Source organism: Entelurus aequoreus, linkage group LG10 (assembly GCF_033978785.1).
Source record: "Entelurus aequoreus isolate RoL-2023_Sb linkage group LG10, RoL_Eaeq_v1.1, whole genome shotgun sequence".
NCBI lineage: Eukaryota > Metazoa > Chordata > Actinopteri > Syngnathiformes > Syngnathidae > Entelurus > Entelurus aequoreus.
Window position 1 is genome coordinate 76,515,659 of NC_084740.1, and position 20,250 is coordinate 76,535,908.

The following is a 20,250-nucleotide window of genomic DNA, read 5'->3' on the forward strand; positions in this document are numbered from 1 at the left end:
ATAGTTCTGTGAGGTCCGGTTGCTAAGTTGCTAAATTAGCCTTAGCGTCGTTAACAACAGCATTGTTAAGCCTTACCAGGCTGAGAATTTTTAACCGTGTAGTTACATGTACATGGTTTAATAGTATTGTTGATCTTATGTCTATCCTTCCAGTCAGGGGTTTATTTCTTTTGTTTCTATCTTCATTTGAGAACGATGCTAGCACGCTAGCTAAGTAGCTAAGTGTGTCACTGATGTATTGTCGTGGAGATAAAAGTCACTTTAAATGTCCATTTCGCGTGCTCGACTCTCATTTTCAAGAGGATATAGTATCCCAGGTGGTTTAAAATACAAATCCGTGATACACAATAGAAAAAGGAGAGAGTACATAGTTCTGTGAGGTCCGGTTGCTAAATTAGCCTTAGCGTCGTTAGCAACAGCATAGTTTAGCCTTACCAGGCTGAGAATTTTTAACCGTGTAGTTACATGTACATGGTTTAATAGTATTGTTGCTCTTCTGTCTATCCTTCCAGTCAGGGGTTTATTTATTTTGTTTCTATCTTCATTTGAGAACGATGATAGCACGTTAGCTCAGTAGCTAAGTGTGTCACCGATGTATTGTCTTGGAGATAAAAGGCACTGAATGTCCATTTCGCGTGCTCGACTCTCATTTTCAAGAGGATATAGTATCCGAGGTGGTTTAAAATACAAATCTGTGATCCACAATAGAAAAAGGAGAGAGTACATAGTTCTGTGAGGTCCGGTTGCTAAATTAGCCTTAGCGTCATTAGCAACAGCATTGTTAAGCCTTACCAGGCTGAGAATTTTTAACCGTGTAGTTACATGTACATGGTTTAATAGTATTATTGGTCTTCTGTCTATCCTTCCAGTCAGGGGTTTATTTATTTTGTTTCTATCTTCATTTGAGAACGATGCTAGCATGTTAGCTCAGTAGCTAAGTGTGTCACCGATGTATTGTCTTGGAGATAAAAGTCACTTTAAATGTCCATTTCGCGTGCTCGACTCTCATTTTCAAGAGGATATAGTATCCGAGGTGGTTTAAAATACAAATCTGTGATCCACAATAGAAAAAGGAGAGAGTACATAGTTCTGTGAGGTCCGGTTGCTAAATTAGCCTTAGCGTCGTTAGCAACAGCATAGTTTAGCCTTACCAGGCTGAGAATTTTTAACCGTGTAGTTACATGTACATGGTTTAATAGTATTGTTGATCTTCTGTCTATCCTTCCAGTCAGGGGTTTATTTATTTTGTTTCTATCTTCATTTGAGAACGATGCTAGCATGTTAGCTCAGTAGCTAAGTGTGTCACCGATGTATTGTCTTGGAGATAAAAGTCACTTTAAATGTCCATTTCGCGTGCTCGACTCTCATTTTCAAGAGGATATAGTATCCGAGGTGGTTTAAAATACAAATCTGTGATCCACAATAGAAAAAGGAGAGAGTACATAGTTCTGTGAGGTCCGGTTGCTAAATTAGCCTTAGCGTCGTTAGCAACAGCATAGTTTAGCCTTACCAGGCTGAGAATTTTTAACCGTGTAGTTACATGTACATGGTTTAAGATTATTGTTGATTTTCTGTCTATCCTTCCAGTCAGGAGTTTATTTATTTTGTTTCTATCTTCATTTGAGAACGATGCTAGCACGTTAGCTCAGTAGCTAAGTGTGTCACCGATGTATTGTCTTGGAGATAAAAGTCACTTTAAATGTCCATTTCGCGTTCTCGACTCTCATTTTCAAGAGGATATAGTATCCGAGGTGGTTTAAAATACAAATCCGTGATCCACAATAGAAAAAGGAGAGGGTGTGGAATCCAATGAGCCAGCTTGTACCTAAGTTACGGTCAGAGCGAAAAAAGATACGTCCATCACTGCCTCTCTAGTCCTTCACTCTCACGTTCCTCATCTACGAATCTTTCATCCTGGCTCAAATTAATGGGGTAATCGTCACTTTCTCGGTCCGAATCTCTCTCGCTCCATTGTAAACAACGGGGAATTGTGAGGAATACTAGCTCCTGTGACGTCACGCTACTTCCGGTACAGGCAAGGCTTTTTTTTATCAGCGAGCAAAAGTTGCGAACTTTATCGTCGATTTTCTCTACTAAATCCTTTCAGCAAAAATATGGCAATATCGCGAAATGATCAAGTATGACACATAGAATGGATCTGCTATTCCCGTTTAAATAAAAAAAAAATCATTTCAGTAGGCCTTTAAAAGGCATGTTTTAATTTGGGTCATGCTGAATACAGTCAAGTAATTTCCTGCACTTTATTAGGTGTGAAACCATATTTGGTTCCTCAAGTGAGTGTTCAGTAAAAAGGTTATTTTTTAAGTAGGGCGATTCCTCAAAATTTTAAATACAGTATTACCACACTTTTAATATGATTTGGTTTTCAATGGACATGTCGGGTCCCGCCTGCTTACAGCGTAATGGGATCATCTGGCGGTAATAATCTTCTTAGTAAAAAGGACATATTATTATTTTTTTATGTCCAAAATGATTTTCCTCATGTTGTTTTATTTTCCCGCCTTTTTTTCCCTTTTAGTTAATGCACACATGCCGCATGTATGTATGCGTACATGCACTATATTGCCAAAAGTATTTGGCCACCTGCCTTGACTCACACATGAACTTGAAGTGCCATCCCATTCCTAACCCATAGGGTCCACCTTTTGCAGCTATTACAGCTTCAACTCTTCTGGGAAGGCTGTCCACAAGGTTGCCGAGTGTGTTTACAGGAATTTTTGACCATTCTTCCAAAGGCGCATTGGTGAGGTCCAGTGTTGGGACTGTAACGCTGTTATTTTCGGCGGTAACTAGTAGTTTAACGCGTTATTTTTTTATATTCAGTAACCCAGTTACTGTTACTACATGATGCGTTACTGCGTTATTTTACGTTATTTTGTATATAGTATCCATACTTGCCAACCTTGAGACCTCCAATATCGGGAGGTGGGGGGTAGGGGGTGGGAGGGTGGGCTTGGTCGGGGGTTGGGGGGTGGGGGGGGGGCGTGGTTATTTACAGCTAGAATTCACCAACTCGAGTATTTCATATATATATATATATATATATATATATATATATATATATATATATATATATATATATAAATATATATATATATATATATATATATATATATATATATATATATATATATATATATATATATATATTTATATATATATATATATATATATATATATATATATATATATATATATATATATATATATATATATATATATATATATATATAAATATATATATATATATATATATATATATATATATATATATATATATATATATATATATATATATATATATATATATATATATATATTGGAAATATATATATATATATATATATATATATATTGGAAATGTTTTTCTGTGGAGTCACTTCCTGTTTTATTTGGAAGTTCCTGGGTTGTCATTTCCTGTTGCATCCTGTTTGAGTTTTTCTCGCTCTTTTTGGCGATTACGCTCCATATTCTCTTCCATTGTCTAAATAACTTTCTGGATTGACCAGTTTTAACTACCGTATTTTTCGGAGTATAAGTCGCTCCGGAGTATAAGTCGCCCCGGCCGAAAATGCATAATAAATAAGAAAAAAAAAACATATAAGTCGCACTGGAGTATAAGTCGCATTTTTTGGGGAAATGTATTTGATAAAGCCAACAGCAAGAATAGACATTTGAAAGGCAATTTAAAATAAATAAAGAATAGTGAACAACAGGCTGAATAAGTGTACGTTATATGAGGCATAAATAACCAACTGAGAACGTGCCTGGTATGTTAACGTAACATATTATGGTAAGAGTCATTCAAATAACTATAACATATAGAACATGCCCAGGCCTGGCCCTAACCAATCTGGCGCCCTAGGCAAGATTTTAGGTTCCATAACAATTTAGCCCCCTCCACAATATTAACTCCACGTTAAAACAGAACTAGCTATTTATTGATTAGCAATTGCCGAATCATGTAACATTAGCTTAATGCTAAAAGGACAGGTTACTATCACATTCTGTAACAGACAAATAATTTCATGTAGGCTAACGTTACCTACCTACTACCTCTGTCTTTTTCTCGTTTCTCCTCCTCTTCTTTTCTCTTTTTTCTTCCCTGGGCACCTGACAGTTTTGGCCGTTTTGACATCTTGTGTTGATTTTTTGATGTGGTGACGTCCAAAAAGAGTCATGATACGGGAAGGGAGGGGGCGCACCGTGCCGGGGGAGGGGGGGCGTAATGTTGTAACAAATAATATTTCTATTAAATAGGCTTTACTTTGCATTTTAATTAACGTGGGATTATTTTTTGTATTTAGAAATAATAGTACCAACTTTTTTTTTTTTTCTTTTCTCCAACATTTGTGGCACTGGCGCCCCCTGATGGACGGCGCCCTTAGCATTTGCCTATACGGCCTATGCCACGGGCCGGCCCTGCGTTTACCAAACAATCTGTCACTCCTAATCGCTAAATCCCATGAAATCTTATACGTCTAGTCTCTTACGTGAATGAGCTAAATAATATTATTTGATATTTTACTGAAATGTGTTAATCATTTCACACATAAGTCGCTCCTGAGTATAAGTCGCACCCCCGGCCAAACTATGAAAAAAACTGCGACTTATAGTCCGAAAAATACGGTAGCCAATAGAAATAGGGATGGGTACCTTGAATCCTGAATCAAAACGGTACAACTTACGGTACCTGTGATTCGATACCAGCACAATTTTCTGTACTTTGGTTCAAATGTGTTAATAAATGTTAATTTGTTAAAAAATTAAAAATCTGAACTTTAAAATGTGTTATTGAATATGAAGTGATCCATCTTGTTTTCTTACACTTCTGCGTCTCATTTGTAAAAATTGCACTCTACTAAATTATAAAGTAGACTCAGCAATTCCAAGACGCTAGATGGCAGTAGTGTACGGACTCTGGCGTGTAACCTTATCCAGGCAGTAGTCCATGCCTTTGTTGAGCCATACAGAGTGTTTATACTGTAAGAATTGTACTTATTACACACTAGCTATTTGATTGTATAACCAAATTAAGAGGTGTTGAAATTGCCATGTAAAATTGCTAATGCTGATTTTGAGCATGTCTACGGCAAATCCTGTATATATTAGCATCGAGCTAGCGCATTTTTTATTTTTTATTATTTTATTTTATTTTATTATTATTTTTTAATTTAAATTCAATTTTTTTTAATTTTTTTAATTTTAATTAATCAATCCAACACAATAATACACAATAATACCAAAATAATACAATTCCAAAAACCAAACCCAGCAAGGTAGCGCATTTTGAACAGTGATTTTTATCGCCTTCTTTTTGCTTTGTTGGCGCGGAAAATTGTAACATTAACCGGAGCCAGACAGGCTGAGTACGCTCTGAGTGCCTGACTGCTTGTTTCGCCGCCAAATGTTTGTGCCGGCGCGGAGTCTGCAACCTGACATAACGTCAAATATGGCACTGTTTGATTGTTCGTGAATTGGTACCCAGTAGTCTGCCGAACTTCGGTCGGTACCTATAAAAGTATCAACATGAATTCCAATTTTTCCAGCAGAGAGTTGTCTCTTTTTTGTACAGGAAATAACTTCCTGTTTTATTTGGCCGTTCCTACGTTGTATTTTCCTGTTTCTGTTGTTGTTTTTCCTGCTCTTTTTGATTGATTAACATCATTTACACTTTCATCCTCTTCTCAATTGTTTTTGTAACCTTTTGAATTCGTTGGTCTTTATTTTATTCATCCACATTGGTTTTACTTTTGTGCATGGACAATGTTTAGCTTTGAAGTCACTTCCTGTTTTAACTTCAAAACAAAACAGGAAGTGGTTTCCCGCTCTTTTTTTTTTTTTATCAATCCCCCCTCAACAGCCTTTACTGGTTCGCCTTCATCGTTTGCTCAACTGTTTGTTTTAACCCTTTGGTTTAACCTCCTGTCTTTATCTGCAATTTGTCCTCTCCAAGCCATTTCCACTTCCTGTATTGGCGAATCACTTCCTGGTTTGTGAGTATTCCTATTTTCTGGATTCACTTAAAGTTCTTCAGTTGTGATTTGAAGTTTTCTCTTGTTATTCAGTGATTTATCAGAGTAAACTTGTGCAAATAACAATGCAAGGTGACACTTTGGGGTGTTTATCTTGTTTCCCTGCTTGTTTTGTTTGGTGTGTGGTGACAACAATGATCACACAGGTGCTTGTCAGTATGCCCAAAATTGCCACACCTTGTAGAGATTAGAGAGTAGCTACTGTTCAATGATATTTTTTAGAGGAATTAACTTATTTCCAACCTAATAATTCAACAGCAGTGTTATATTTCCCCGTTGTGGGATTAATAAAGTCTATCCTATATTTTTTCATGTGACAGTTAAAGCTAGGGGAGCCTAGCCAAACTAGCTTTGTTGTCATGGATGGAACTACTACTGACTTGTTTTCCACATACTGTATTTTTATGCAATTTAATGAGTGATTATGTATACTGTATTTTCCAACCTTTTTCTTTATTTAATGAGATTTTTTAGATTTATGTATTTCAAAGACTTTTAATTTATCTAATGAGATTGGTATTCACTTATTGGAATATATATATATATATATATATATATATATATATATGTATATGTATATGTATATATATATATATATATATATATATATATATATATATATATATTAGGGATGTCCGATAATGGCTTTTTGCCGATATTCCGATATTGTCCAACTCTTTAATTACCGATACCGATATCAACCGATACCGATATCAACCGATATATGCAGTCGTGGAATTAACACATTATTATGCCTAATTTGGACAACCAGGTATGGTGAAGATAAGGTACTTTTTAAAAAAATTAGTAAAATAAGATAAATAAATTAAAAACGTTTTCTTGAATAAAAAAGAAAGTACAACAATATAAAAACAGTTACATAGAAACTAGTAATGAATGAAAATTAGTAAAATTAACTGTTAAAGGTTAGTACTATTAGTGGACCAGCAGCACGCACAATCATGTGTGCTTACGGACTGTATCCCTTGTAGACTGTATTGATATATATTGATATATAATGTAGGAAGCAGAATATTAATAACAGACAGGAACAACCCTTTTGTGTGAATGAGTGTAAATGGGGGGAGGGAGGTTTTTTGGGTTGGTGCACTAATTGTAAGTGTATCTTGTGTTTTTTATGTTGATATAAAAAAAACGATACCGATAATTTCCGATATTACATTTTAACGCATATATCGGCAGGCCGATATTATCGGACATCTCTAATATATATATATATATATATATAAATAGTCGAGGTTTCTGTGGTTAATTATACAGTGCTCAATACCGGGCTAGAGCGGAATATACGTTAGGTCAGGAAAAAACACAGAGGCTATCATCCCTACAAGCCTGTTTCACAGGTTTCCCTGCTTGTCAGGGGATTTTATAAATTTTGTAAATATACATTTAATAAAATCCCCTGACAAGCAGGGAAACCTGCGAAACAGGCTTGTAGGGATGATATAGCCTCTGTGTTTTTTGATGATATAGCCTCTGTGTTTTTTCCTGACCTAATGTATAAATATATTAGTGTTGTTCCGGTACTAAAAATTTTTCGATACTTTTCGGTACTTTTCTAAATAAAGGGAACCACAAAAAATTGCATTATTGGTTTTTATTTTTGCAAAAAAGCTTATGGTACATTAAACATATATTTATTATTGCAATTTTGTCCTTAAATAAAATAGTGAACATACAAGACAACTTGTCTTTCAGTTGTAAGTAAACAAACAAAGGCTCCTAATTCAGTAACATATTATTATTCTATTATTTTGTCAAAATTATTAAGGACAAGTGGTAGAAAATTAGTTATTAATATACTTGTTCATTTACTGTTAATATCTGCTTAATTTCTCTTTCAACATGTTCTATCTACACTTCTGTTAAAATGTAATAATCTGTTCGGTACTTTTCAAAGGTGGTATAGTACCGAATATGATTCAATACCGGTATACCGTACAACCCTAATATGTAAGTATATATACATATATATATATATATATATATATATATATGTATATATATATATATATATATATATATATATATGTATATGTATATATATATATATATATATATATATATATATATATATATATATATATATATATATATATATATATATATATATATATATATATATATATATATATGTGTGTGTAGATAATGTCAAGACCCTTTAATTTATTTATATATATAATTAATTTTTGTAATGACATATTTCCGACAAATTTATTAGTTGCATATAACATGTCAATTTATTGTATACCCACTGTTGTTGTAATGGTATACACTTATGCCTTTCATGAAAGAAGGCATCAATTTAATTTCTGGCCGGAAGGGTGTCCGGCTTAAAACCATTCACGCCATATGGCGACCCTTAACAGGGTGAAGCAGAATGACCGATTTATATATTTATTGAACTGCATTTCTAATTAGACATTGTTATTCATTTTGGTACTTTTATAGGTACTGACCGAAGTTCGTCAGACTACTGGGTACCAATTCACGAACAATCAAACAGTGCCATATTTGACGTTACGTCAGGTTGCAGACTCCGCGCCGGCACAAACACTTGGCGGCGAAACAAGCAGTCAGGCACTCAGAGCGTACTCAGCCTGTCTGGCTCCGATTAATGTTACAATTTTCCGCGCCAACAAAGCAAGAAGGCGATAAAAATCACTTTTCAAAATGCGCTACCTTGCTGGGTTTGGTTTTGGAATTGTATTATTTTGGTATTATTGTGTATTATTGTGTTGGATTGATTAATTAAAATAACAAAAAAATTAAAAAATTGAATTTAAATTTAAATTTTAAAAAAAATAAAATAAAATAAAAAAAATAAAAAAATAAAAAATAAAAAATGCGCTAGCTCGATGCTAATATATACAGGATTTGCCGTAGACTTGCTCAAAATCAGCATTAGCAGTTTTACACGGCAATTTCAACACCTCTTAATTTGGTCATACAATCAAATAGCTAGTGTGTAATAAGTACAATTCTTACAGTATAAACACTCTGTAGGGCTCAATAAAAGGCATGGACTACTGCCTGGATAAGGTTACACGCCAGAGTCCGTACACTACTGCCATCTAGCGTCTTGGAATTGCTGAGTCTACTTTATAATTTAGTAGAGTGCAATTTTTTACAAATGAGACGCAGAAGTGTAAGAAAACAAGATGGATCACTTCATATTCAATAACACATTTTAAAGTTCAGATTTTTAATTTTTTTAACAAATTAACATTTATTAACACATTTGAACCAAAGTACAGAAAATTGTGCTGGTATCGAATCACAGGTACCGTAAGTTGGTACCGTTTTGATTCAGGATTCAAGGTACCCATCCCTATTTCTATTGGCTACTGTATTTTTCAGACTATAAGTCGCAGTTTTTTTCATAGTTTGGCCGGGGGTGCGACTTATACTCAGGAGCGACTTATGTGTGAAATGATGAACACATTAGCGTAAAATATCAAATAATATTATTGATGTCATTCACGTAAGAGACTAGACGTATAAGATTTCATGGGATTTAGCGATTAGGAGTGACAGATTGTTTGGTAAACGTATAGCATGTTCTATATGTTATAGTTATTTGAATGACTCTTACCATAATATGTTACGTTGTTGTTCACTATTCTTTATTTATTTTAAATTGCCTTTCAAATGTCTATTCTTGGTGTTGGATTTTATCAAATAAATTACCCCCCAAAAATGCGACTTATACTCACTCCAGTGCGACTTATATATGTTTTTTTCCTTCTTTATTATGCAGTTTTGGCCGGTGCGACTTATACTCCGGAGCGACTTATACTCCGAAAAATACGGTACTTTGTTACCTTTTCATTAAGTGAATTGGATTTGTATGCATTTAAAGGCCTACTGAAAGCCACTACTAGCGACCACGCAGTCTGATAGTTTATACATCAATGATGAAATCTTAACATTGCAACACATGCCAATACGGCCGGGTTAACTTATAAAGTGACATTTTAAATTTCCCGGGAAATATCCGGCTGAAAACGTCTCGGTGTGATGACGTTTGCGCGTGACATCACGGATTGTAGCAGACATTTTGGAACAGCACGGTGGCCAGCTTAAGTCGTCTGTTTTCATTTCATAATTCCACAGTATTCTGGACATCTGTGTTGGTGAATCTTTTGCAATTTGTTTAATGAACAATGAAGACAGCAAAGAAGAAAGCTGTAGGTGGGATCGGTGTATTAGCAGCTGGCTACAGCAACACAACGCCGTCTGCCGCCGCGCCGCTGTCCTCACTGGTGTCCTCACCGGTGTCCTAACCGGTGTCTGGGTTGACTTCCTCCGTCTCCGGGCCGCCGACCGCACCGGTGATCGTGGTAAAGTCCTCCGTCGCGTCGTCGATCGCTGGAACGCAGATGAGGGCTGGCGTAGGTGGAGAGCTAATGTTTTTAGCATAGCTCTGTCGAGGTCCCGTAGCTAAGTTAGCTTCTATGGCGTCGTTAGCAACAGCATTGCTAGGCTTCGCCAGGCGGGACAGCATTAACCGTGTGGTTACAGGTCCAGGGTTTAGTTCGGTGTCTCCTGATAGTAGAAGTATCAATCAATCAATCAATCAATCAATGTTTATTTATATAGCCCTGAATCACAAAAGTCTCAAAGGGCTGCACAAGCCACAACGACATCCTCGGCACAGAGCCCACACAAGGGACGTCGATGTGAATGACTATGAGAAACCTTGGAGAGGACCGCATATGTGTGTAACCCCCGCTGAGAGTCCAGTCCATAGTGGGGCCAGCAGGAGACCATCCCGAGCGGAGACAGGTCAGTAGCGCAGAGACGTCCCCAACCGATGCACAGGCGAGCGGTCCACCCCGGGCCTCAACTCTGGACAGCCAGCACCTCATCCATGGTCACCGGAACCGGAATAACCCGGCGAGGGGGCAAAGGAGAAAAGAAAACAGCAGATCAACTGGTCTAAAAAAGGGGGGTCTATTTAAAGGCTAGAGTATACAAATGAGTTTTAAGATGGGACTTAAATGCTTCTACTTAGGTAGCATCTCTAACTTTTACCGGGAGGGCATCCCATAGTACTGGAGCCCGAACAGAAAACGCTCTATAGCCCGCAGATAGTAGTATTGTTGATCTTCGGTCTATCCTTCCAGTCAGGGGCATGTTTATTCTGTTTCTATCCGCATTTAAGCACGATGCTATCACGTTAGCTCCGAAGCTAAAGTGTTTCGTCGATGTATTGTCGTGGAGATAAAAGTCACTGTGAATGTCCATTTCGCGTTCTCGACTCTCATTTTCAAGAGGATATAGTATCCCAGGTGGTTTAAAAATACAAATCCGTGATCCACAATAGAAAAAGGAGAAAGTGTACTTGTACCTAAGTTACGGTCAGAGCGAAAAAAGATACATCCTGGCGTCCTGCACTGCACTCTAATCCTTCACTCTCACTTTCCTCATCCACAAATCTTTCATCCTCGCTCAAATTAATGGGGTAATCGTCGCTTTCTCGGTCCGAATCGCTCTCGCTGCTGGTGGGAATGATTGTAAACAATGTGAAGATGTGAGGCGCTCCACAACCTGTGACGTCACGTCCAAAAGTTGCGAACTTTATCGTCGATGTTCTCTACTAAATCCTTTCAGCAAAAATATGGCAATATCGCAAAATGATCAAGTATGACACATAGAATGGATCTGCTGTCCCCGTTTAAATAAGAACATTTCATTTCAGTAGGCCTTTAATGGAAGCTTCTTGACAAAAACGCCATGAATTACAACATGAATAAATCCTAGGGATGTCCGATAATGGCTTTTTGCCGATATCCGATATTCCGATATTGTCCAACTCTTTAATTACCGATACCGATATCAACCGATACCGATATCAACCGATATATGCAGTCGTGGAATTAACACATTATTATGCCTAATTTGGACAACCCTGTATGGTGAAGATAAGGTACTTTTTAAAAAAAATAATAAAATAAGATAACTAAATGAAAAACATTTTCTTGAATAAAAAAGAAAGTAAAACAATATAAAAACAGTTACATAGAAACTAGTAATTAATGAAAATGAGTAAAATTAAGTGTTAAAGGTTAGTACTATTAGTGGACCAGCAGCACGCACAATCATGTGTGCTTACGGACTGTATCCCTTGCAGACTGTATTGATATATATTGATATATAATGTAGGAACCAGAATATTGATAACAGAAGGAAATGGGGGGAGGGAGGTTTTTTGGGTTGGTGCACTAATTGTAAGTGTATCTTGTGTTTTTTATGTTGATTTAATTTAAAAATAAAAAATAAAAAATAAAAATGATACAGATAATAATAAAAACCGATACCGATAATTTCCGATATTACATTTTAACGCATTTATCGGCCGATAATATCGGCAGGCCGATATTATCGGACATCCCTAATAAATTCATTTGTCAAAGTCGACCATCAACGCGGTGGTGGGCGGGATCAATGATCCAGGTTAGGCTGCAATATAATCCACCTGAGCCATGTCTCTCAAAATTGACATTAATTTAGACCCGCCCAAAAAACCCTCTAGGAAGGCGAGATGTAAGATTCGCTGATTTGCACCGTTCTTGATTTCATTACCACTTTGAAGTGCTAGCTTGGCACCCGCGCAAAAGGACAACAATTAGCGACAAGGACAGCCGACAAAGCAGCAATGTCCTTTACGTTACAACACGGTGCCAGTCTTTTTTTTTTCTTTTTTTTTTTTTTTTGCCGAGCTCGTCAAAAAAGTGCCACCTCGCACCTTGTGCGTATTGTATGTTTGCGGTTGATCTTATTAGCGCCCCCGGCTGTATAAATAGAGCAGCACTATTTGGCAAGTGGTGTGACGGGAAGTCCAGTATAAGCAGAAAAAGGAAGCTGCAGCCAGATGACACATTATGCAAATAACGTGACGTTCCTAGTCTTGGTGTCAAGTCAGGATCGAGATTCAGCGGCACAATGAAAGCCATTCCTGATGAGTGATGTGGGTGTTCGGAAGTCTCGGCCGAAAGGGTTCTTCTTTACGGCTCAGTTAAATGTACCACATGATGATGTACAGTGCGGCACAAGACTACTTAATGCCTGATAAATGATGCGACACTTGGAAGAAGATGCTAGCTACTGACTCGTCTTTGTTAAATTATACGTTTGAGACAGAATGATATCTTTTATTATGGTGGATTTTTTTAAATAATTGTCTGGCAAATGGATTAAAGACCATATTTAATTTATTTTACATGACGTTAGTGCTCGGTCCAGTGTGTGAAATTGGTTGACGACATATTGAAATATATTTAATGTTCTAATTGTTATGTACAGGAGGAGTAGACGGCACAGACCACAAGGGAGCATAGTTAAACTATGATTTATTTTATATATATATATATATATATATATATATATATATATATATATATATATATATATATATATATATATATATATATATATATATGTGTGTGTATATATTAGGGCTGCAACAACTAATCGATTAAAATCGATTATAAAAATAGTTGCCGATTAATTTAGTCATCGATTCGTTGGATCTATGCTATGCGCATGCGCAGAGGCTTTTAAAAAATAAATAAATAAATAAATAAAATATATATATATATATTTTTTTTTTAAAATAAATCTTTATTTATAAACTGCAACATTTACAAACAGCTGAGAAACAATAATCAAAATAAGTATGGTGCCAGTATGCTGGTTTTTTTCAATAAAATACTGGAAAGGATAGAAATGTAGTTTGTCTCTTTTATCCAATTATTAATCGATTAATCGAAGTAATAATTGACAGATTAATCGATTGTCAAATTAATCGTTAGTTGCAGCCCTAGTGTGTATATATATATATATATATATGTATGTATGTATGTATGTATGTATGTATGTATGTATGTATGTATGTATATATATATATATATATATATATATATACTTATATATATATATAATAACAAACAATGATAATATTATTCAACAAGGGAATGGAGTGTGACAAAAATCCAAGAGTGTGTGGTGTGTGACTATGTGTGGGAATTACTTGCTGAGTGTTGAGCGAGAGGCAAGTCCAAAAGGACTTTTAAGACTTTTATCATCTTTGTTGTAGCGGTGTAGCGTGCAAGGACGGGAGTGGAAGAAGTGTCAAAAGATGGAGCTAACTCTTTTAATGACATTCAGACTTTACTTCAATCAATAACGGAGCAGCATCTCCTCATCTGTGGCTCACTAGCGCAACAACAACGCCGGAAATGTGTCCCGTGAAAAAGCCTTCGTCCGGAAAGTTCCTTGGGCGAATAATGTAAACTCACTACACCGGTATGTTTTAGCGCTTTCATGGCGAGTTTACTGACAGATATAAGTAAGAACTTTACACTACTTTATATTAGAAATGGCAACAGCGGAGGATGAATGTCCCATAACAAGAAGATAAAGAAAAAGAAGAAGCTTGTCGGCTACGGTGTCGCCACAAACTACAAAGGCGGACGCCTGCAATTTTCAGGATTTATGCAGATCCCAAATACACAACAGGTAACAGAAGGTAAGAAAAGTTGCTTTTGCATAATATTGCGAAACAAAACGGCAGATATGTCTTACCGTATTTTTCGGACTATAAGTCGCTCTGGAGTATAAGTCGCACCGGCCGAAAATGCATAGTAAAGAAGGAAAAAAACATATATAAGTCGCACCGGAGTATAAGTCGCATTTTTTGGGGAAATGTATTTGATAAAAGCCAACACCAAGAATAGACATTTGAAAGGCAATTTAAAATAAATAAAGAATAGTGAGCAACAGGCTGAATAAGTGTACGTTATATGAGGCATAAATAACCAACTGAGAAGGTGCCTGGTATGTTAACGTAACATATTATGGTAAGAGTCATTCAAATAACTATAACATATAGAACATGCTATACGTTTACCAAACAATCTGTCACTCCTAATCGCTAAATCCCATGAAATCTTATACGTCTAGTCTCTTACGTCAATGAGATCAATAATATTATTTGATATTTTACGCTAATGTGTTCATCATTTCACACATAAGTCGCTCCTGAGTATAAGTCGCACCCCCGGGCCAAACTATGAAAAAAACTGCCACTTATAGTCCGAAAAATACGGTACTCCTATGTTGAAGCACAGTACAATCCACCAAGCGGTGGATTACCAAAGTCGTACTAAAACATTTTGATAGATTTTTGAGCGCCGTCTGTAATGTTCTATATTTTCAATGGCACAAATAAAATGTTGGTGTTGTTTACTTGAGTCATATTGCCATCATATTGTGGTCTACATGTATCTCTTCTGTTTGACTACTGGTCACACCTATCATTACACCATGTACCAAATAAAATTGCTTAGAGGTCGGTAAGCAAAACCAGAATTATCCCGTACATTAGGCGCACCGGGTTATAAGTAGGGTTGGGTATCGAGTATCGAGTATCGATTGGAACCGGGACTAACTTTCCGATTCTCCCGGAATCGTTCAAAAGTTTAAATTTCGATTCCTATTTTCGATGCTGTCACGCCAATTTAGTCCGCCGACCGGAAAAAATATGTCCGCCGAACCGGAAGAAGAAGCCGCTGAACACCAACGAAGAAGCGCCCACCCCCGGAAGTGTTAGCATAGCCGAGCGAGTCAGTCAAGCTCAAGCATGGATAGCGGGCGTCGGCGGTCGAAAGTGTGGCTTCACTTTACAAAAAAAATTGAAATAACCGCGAAATAACAGAGCTCCATGTCCATGAAGAAACGAGTGGAGAGAGAGCTGCAGATGTACCAGGACGTTCCACCGATACTTATGTCTGACGACCCTGCTGCATGGTGGTGGTCCGGTGGAACCAACAAAAGACTTATCCTTTGCTGTCAGGTCTAGCTTTCTCCTATTTATGCGTTCAAGCTTCTTCCACACCCAGCGAAGGTGTATTTTCCACAGCAGGAGACACTATCTGTCCAGAACACTCACGCATCCTGCCTGAGAAGGCGGATATGGTCATTTTCCTAAACAAGAACTGTCTCTGATTTTATACTGTACCTGCTGCTAATCTGGACTGGGTTTTGCAAGTTGTTTCTTATTGTTTATTTGCTTTTCTGCACCAGGTTAGCCCATCAGTGGGAGCACGGTAACATTTTTATGTACCTGCAGCATCATACACTTGTGTGTGTAAATGTGTTTTCATGAGGTTTCCTGCAGCATCATACACTTATGTGTAAATGTGTTTTCATGAGGTTTCCTGCAGCATCATACACTTATGTGTAAATGTGTTTTCATGAGGTTTCCTGCAGCATCATACACTTATGTGTAAATGTGTTTTCATGAGGTTTCCTGCAGCATCATACACTTATGTGTAAATGTGTTTTCATGAGGTTTCCTGCAGCATCATACACTTATGTGTAAATGTGTTTTCATGAGGTTTCCTGCAGCATCATACACTTGTGTGTGTAAATGTGTTTTCATGAGGTTTCCTGCAGCATCATACACTTATGTGTAAATGTGTTTTCATGAGGTTTTCAAAAATAAAGCTCTCTTGAGGAAAGTGTACCCCTGGGAAAATGTATTCATAATTTATAATATTTATATTCAAGTTCATAGATTTGATATTTATATTCTAGTTGAAAACAGCCCTGTGAGGAATTTATAGTAAAGTTCATAAAAAGTTAATAGAATTAAAATTGATGGAGAATGTCAGACTATTTCATTCAGAAAGACTGTAGGTTAGCTAGCTCATTTAAAATATCCTAAACTTTTTTTTTGACCCTGCCTCTTAAAAGAATCGGAATCGAGAATCGTCAGGAATGGGAATCGAAACAAAGAATCGGAATCAGAATCGTTCGAATTCAAACGATACCCGACCCTAGTTATAAGGCGCAGTTTTGAGGAAAAATTTTTTTTTTAAGTGGGCCTTATAGTCTGAAAAATATTTAATATTCAGCACCAGTCAAAAGTTTGGAGACACTTCCTAATGCTAGTAAATGAGGACGTGCAACTTGTGTTATTTTATTGGGGTTTATGTAAAGACCCACAAGACATTAGATTTCTGTGTGAAGTCTGGGGGGAAAAACCTAAAGTATTTACCAGTGTGTAATGTTGGAAAAACAATAAAGGGAAAAATTCATAACAGCGTTTTCATGGCTGAGAGAGAGAGAGAGAGAGAGAGGTGTTACTTATTGATGCGATGGAAACATGCTTATAGGACGAGCAGCATCCAGCCTCATTTCTCAACTCTCGGTCTGGGCTCCAGTCGGCATGTGAGCATGACTTTGTGTTTGTGCGTATCCATCTCCAACCCGGTGACCTGTACATGATAAGTCACCATCATGGACGTCCCACCTGCTCCCCCTCCTCTCCAAAAATAATGACTGTGATGGAAGCATTTTTCTTGTGCCCCCCCACCCACCCGCCATTGCGCCTTCCATTTATATTGCTGCTAGTTTTCTCTGTGAGCAATACTGCTGTCACAGCAGCTGTAGATGACCTCCTCCAGGGTTTTTATCGCCAAAGGGGATGAGCATAATACATCGTCATAATAACTCATCTGTCGAATCTGTCAATTGTGTGGAATCGATTGCATAGTCTTGAAGGAATGGAGGCAGGATAGAGTGCACTGCTCGGGTGTAACCAGCGGAGACGCCGCTGAGTCACTCTCCGCAAGTTTGCTGTCTAAAGCAGTGTTTTTCAACCACTGTGCCGTGGCACACTAGTGTACCGCGAGATACAGTCTGGTGTGCCGTGGGAGATTATCTAATTTCACCTATTTGGGTTAAAAATATTTTTTGCAAACCAGTAATTATAGTCTGCAACTTTTGTGTTGTTGTTGAGCTCGGCAAAGTAATGTCAGGTTCAAACACTGATGACATCAAGCAATCAATCAATCAATGTTTATTTATACATCCCTAAATCACAAGTGTCTCAAAGGGCTGTACAAGCCACAACGACATCCTCGGTACAGAGCCCACATACGGGCAAGGGAAACTCACCCCAGTGGGACGTCAATGTGAATGACTATGAGAAACCTTGGAGAGGACCGCATATGTGGGTAACCCCCCCACCACCCTCTAGGGGAGACCGAAAGCAATGGATGTCGAGTGGGTCTGACATAACATTGTGAAAGTCCAGTCCATAGTGGGGCCAGCAGGAACCATCCCGAGCGGAGACGTATCAGCAGCGTAGCGATGTCCCCAACCGATGCACAGGCTAGCGGTCCACCCCGGGTCCCGACTCTGGACAACCAGCACTTCATCCGTGGCCACCGGACCTGTGCAACTCCCCCTCCATAAGAGAGAGGGGAGCAGAGGAGAAAAGAAAAGAAACGGCAGATCAACTGGTCTACTAGAGTATACAAATGAGTTTTAAGATGGGACTTAAATGCTTCTACTGAGGTAGCATCTCTAACTTTTACCGGGAGGGCATTCCATAGTATTGGAGCCCGAATAGAAAACGCTCTATAGCCCGCAGACTTTTCTGGGGCTCTGGGAATCACTAATAAGCCGGAGTTCTTTGAACGCAGATTTCTTGCCGGGACATATGGTACAATACAATCGGCAAGATAGGCAGGAGCTTGACCGTGTAGTATTTTATACGTAAGTAGTAAAACCTTAAAGTCGCATCTTAAGTGCACAGGAAGCCAGTGCAAGTGAGCCAGTATAGGCGTAATATGATCAAACTTTCTTGTTTTTGACATCTATTAAATCTATATATATCATCTACATCCATACATCTATATGACATCTATTAAACAAGATAAGAGGCAAAGAATCAAACGGAGGCAGAATTCAATTTGGACTCAATATTGAGGAGAAATGCGGCCACTGTACTCTCTGTACAGTCTTGCACCACGCTCTGCCAAAAGCTTGCACTCCTCCTTCTTTATTTGACTTTCTCCCCCCACCTGACCACAGCTGCTTCCAGAGGGAAGTGGGTCGTAAACAGCGTTGCCTTTGGTTACCGAACAGTTCAAAAGGAGAGGTCGTAGAATAGTTCAAAAAGAGTTCCATAAAATAGTTCAAAGGGTTGAATAAAAAAGTTCAAAGAGAGTTCGTAAAATACTTCAAAAAGAGTTTGTCTGGAAATTGGGCAGATCCTGCCATCTGTCCGCTTTGAAGTCACAGTGGAGTTTTACGAGCCTTCCTCCTGGTAGGCCCCAAAGACAGCTCCTGTCTCCCTGCCAGGAACTCAATGTAATACAAAGCTTTTGTGATAATTTAGAAACAATTATTCTAACAAGTAACCGTGTAATACTCTTCCATATCAGCAGGTGGCAGCCGGTAGCTAATTGTTTTGGAGATGTCGGAAACAGCGGGAGGCAGCGTGCAGGTAAAAAGGTGTTCAATGCTCAAACCAAAAATAAACAAAAGGTGAGTGCACCTAAAAAAAGGCATTGAAGCTTAGGGAAGGCTATGCAGAACGAAACTAAAACTGAACTGGCTGCAAAGTAAACAAAGACAGAATGCTGGACGACAGCAAAGACTTACTGCGGAGCAAAGACGGCGTCCACAATGTACATCCGAACATGACATGACAATCAACAATGTCCCCACAAAGAAGGATAAAACAACTGAAATTTTCTTGACAAACTACTTCCATAACGTAAATGACTGCCATAACCACAACACGAGGGGGAGCTCCACAAACCACGTTAAACCCAGATTCCGATCCAACAAAGGTCTTAACTCATTCTCCTTCTATGCCACATCAATATGGAATGCACTCCCAACAGGTGTAAAAGAAAGGGCATCTCTGTCCTCCTTCAAAACCGCACTAAAAGAACACCTCCAGGCAACTTCAACCCTAAACTAACACCCTCCCTTCCACATCCCACCTCCCCGGATTGTAAATAATCAAATGTAAATAATCAAATGTATATACTTGTTCTTATGCTTTCTGATATCTCTCTCTATGTCCACTACTTGCTGTACATATCCTACCAAGTCAGTCCTACACTGTTTCAATGTTAATTTCTCTTTTGATGCAATTGTTGATGACTGAAGTACTGATATCAACCAAACCTAAATCCCACCCCCCCTCCACATTCCACACCCCGTATTGTAAATAATGTAAATAATTCAATGTATATACTCTGATGATTAACTTGTGTGATGACTGTATTATGATGATAGTATATATTCGTACCATGAATCGATTTAAGTGGACCCCGACTTAAACAAGTTGAAAAACTTATTGGGG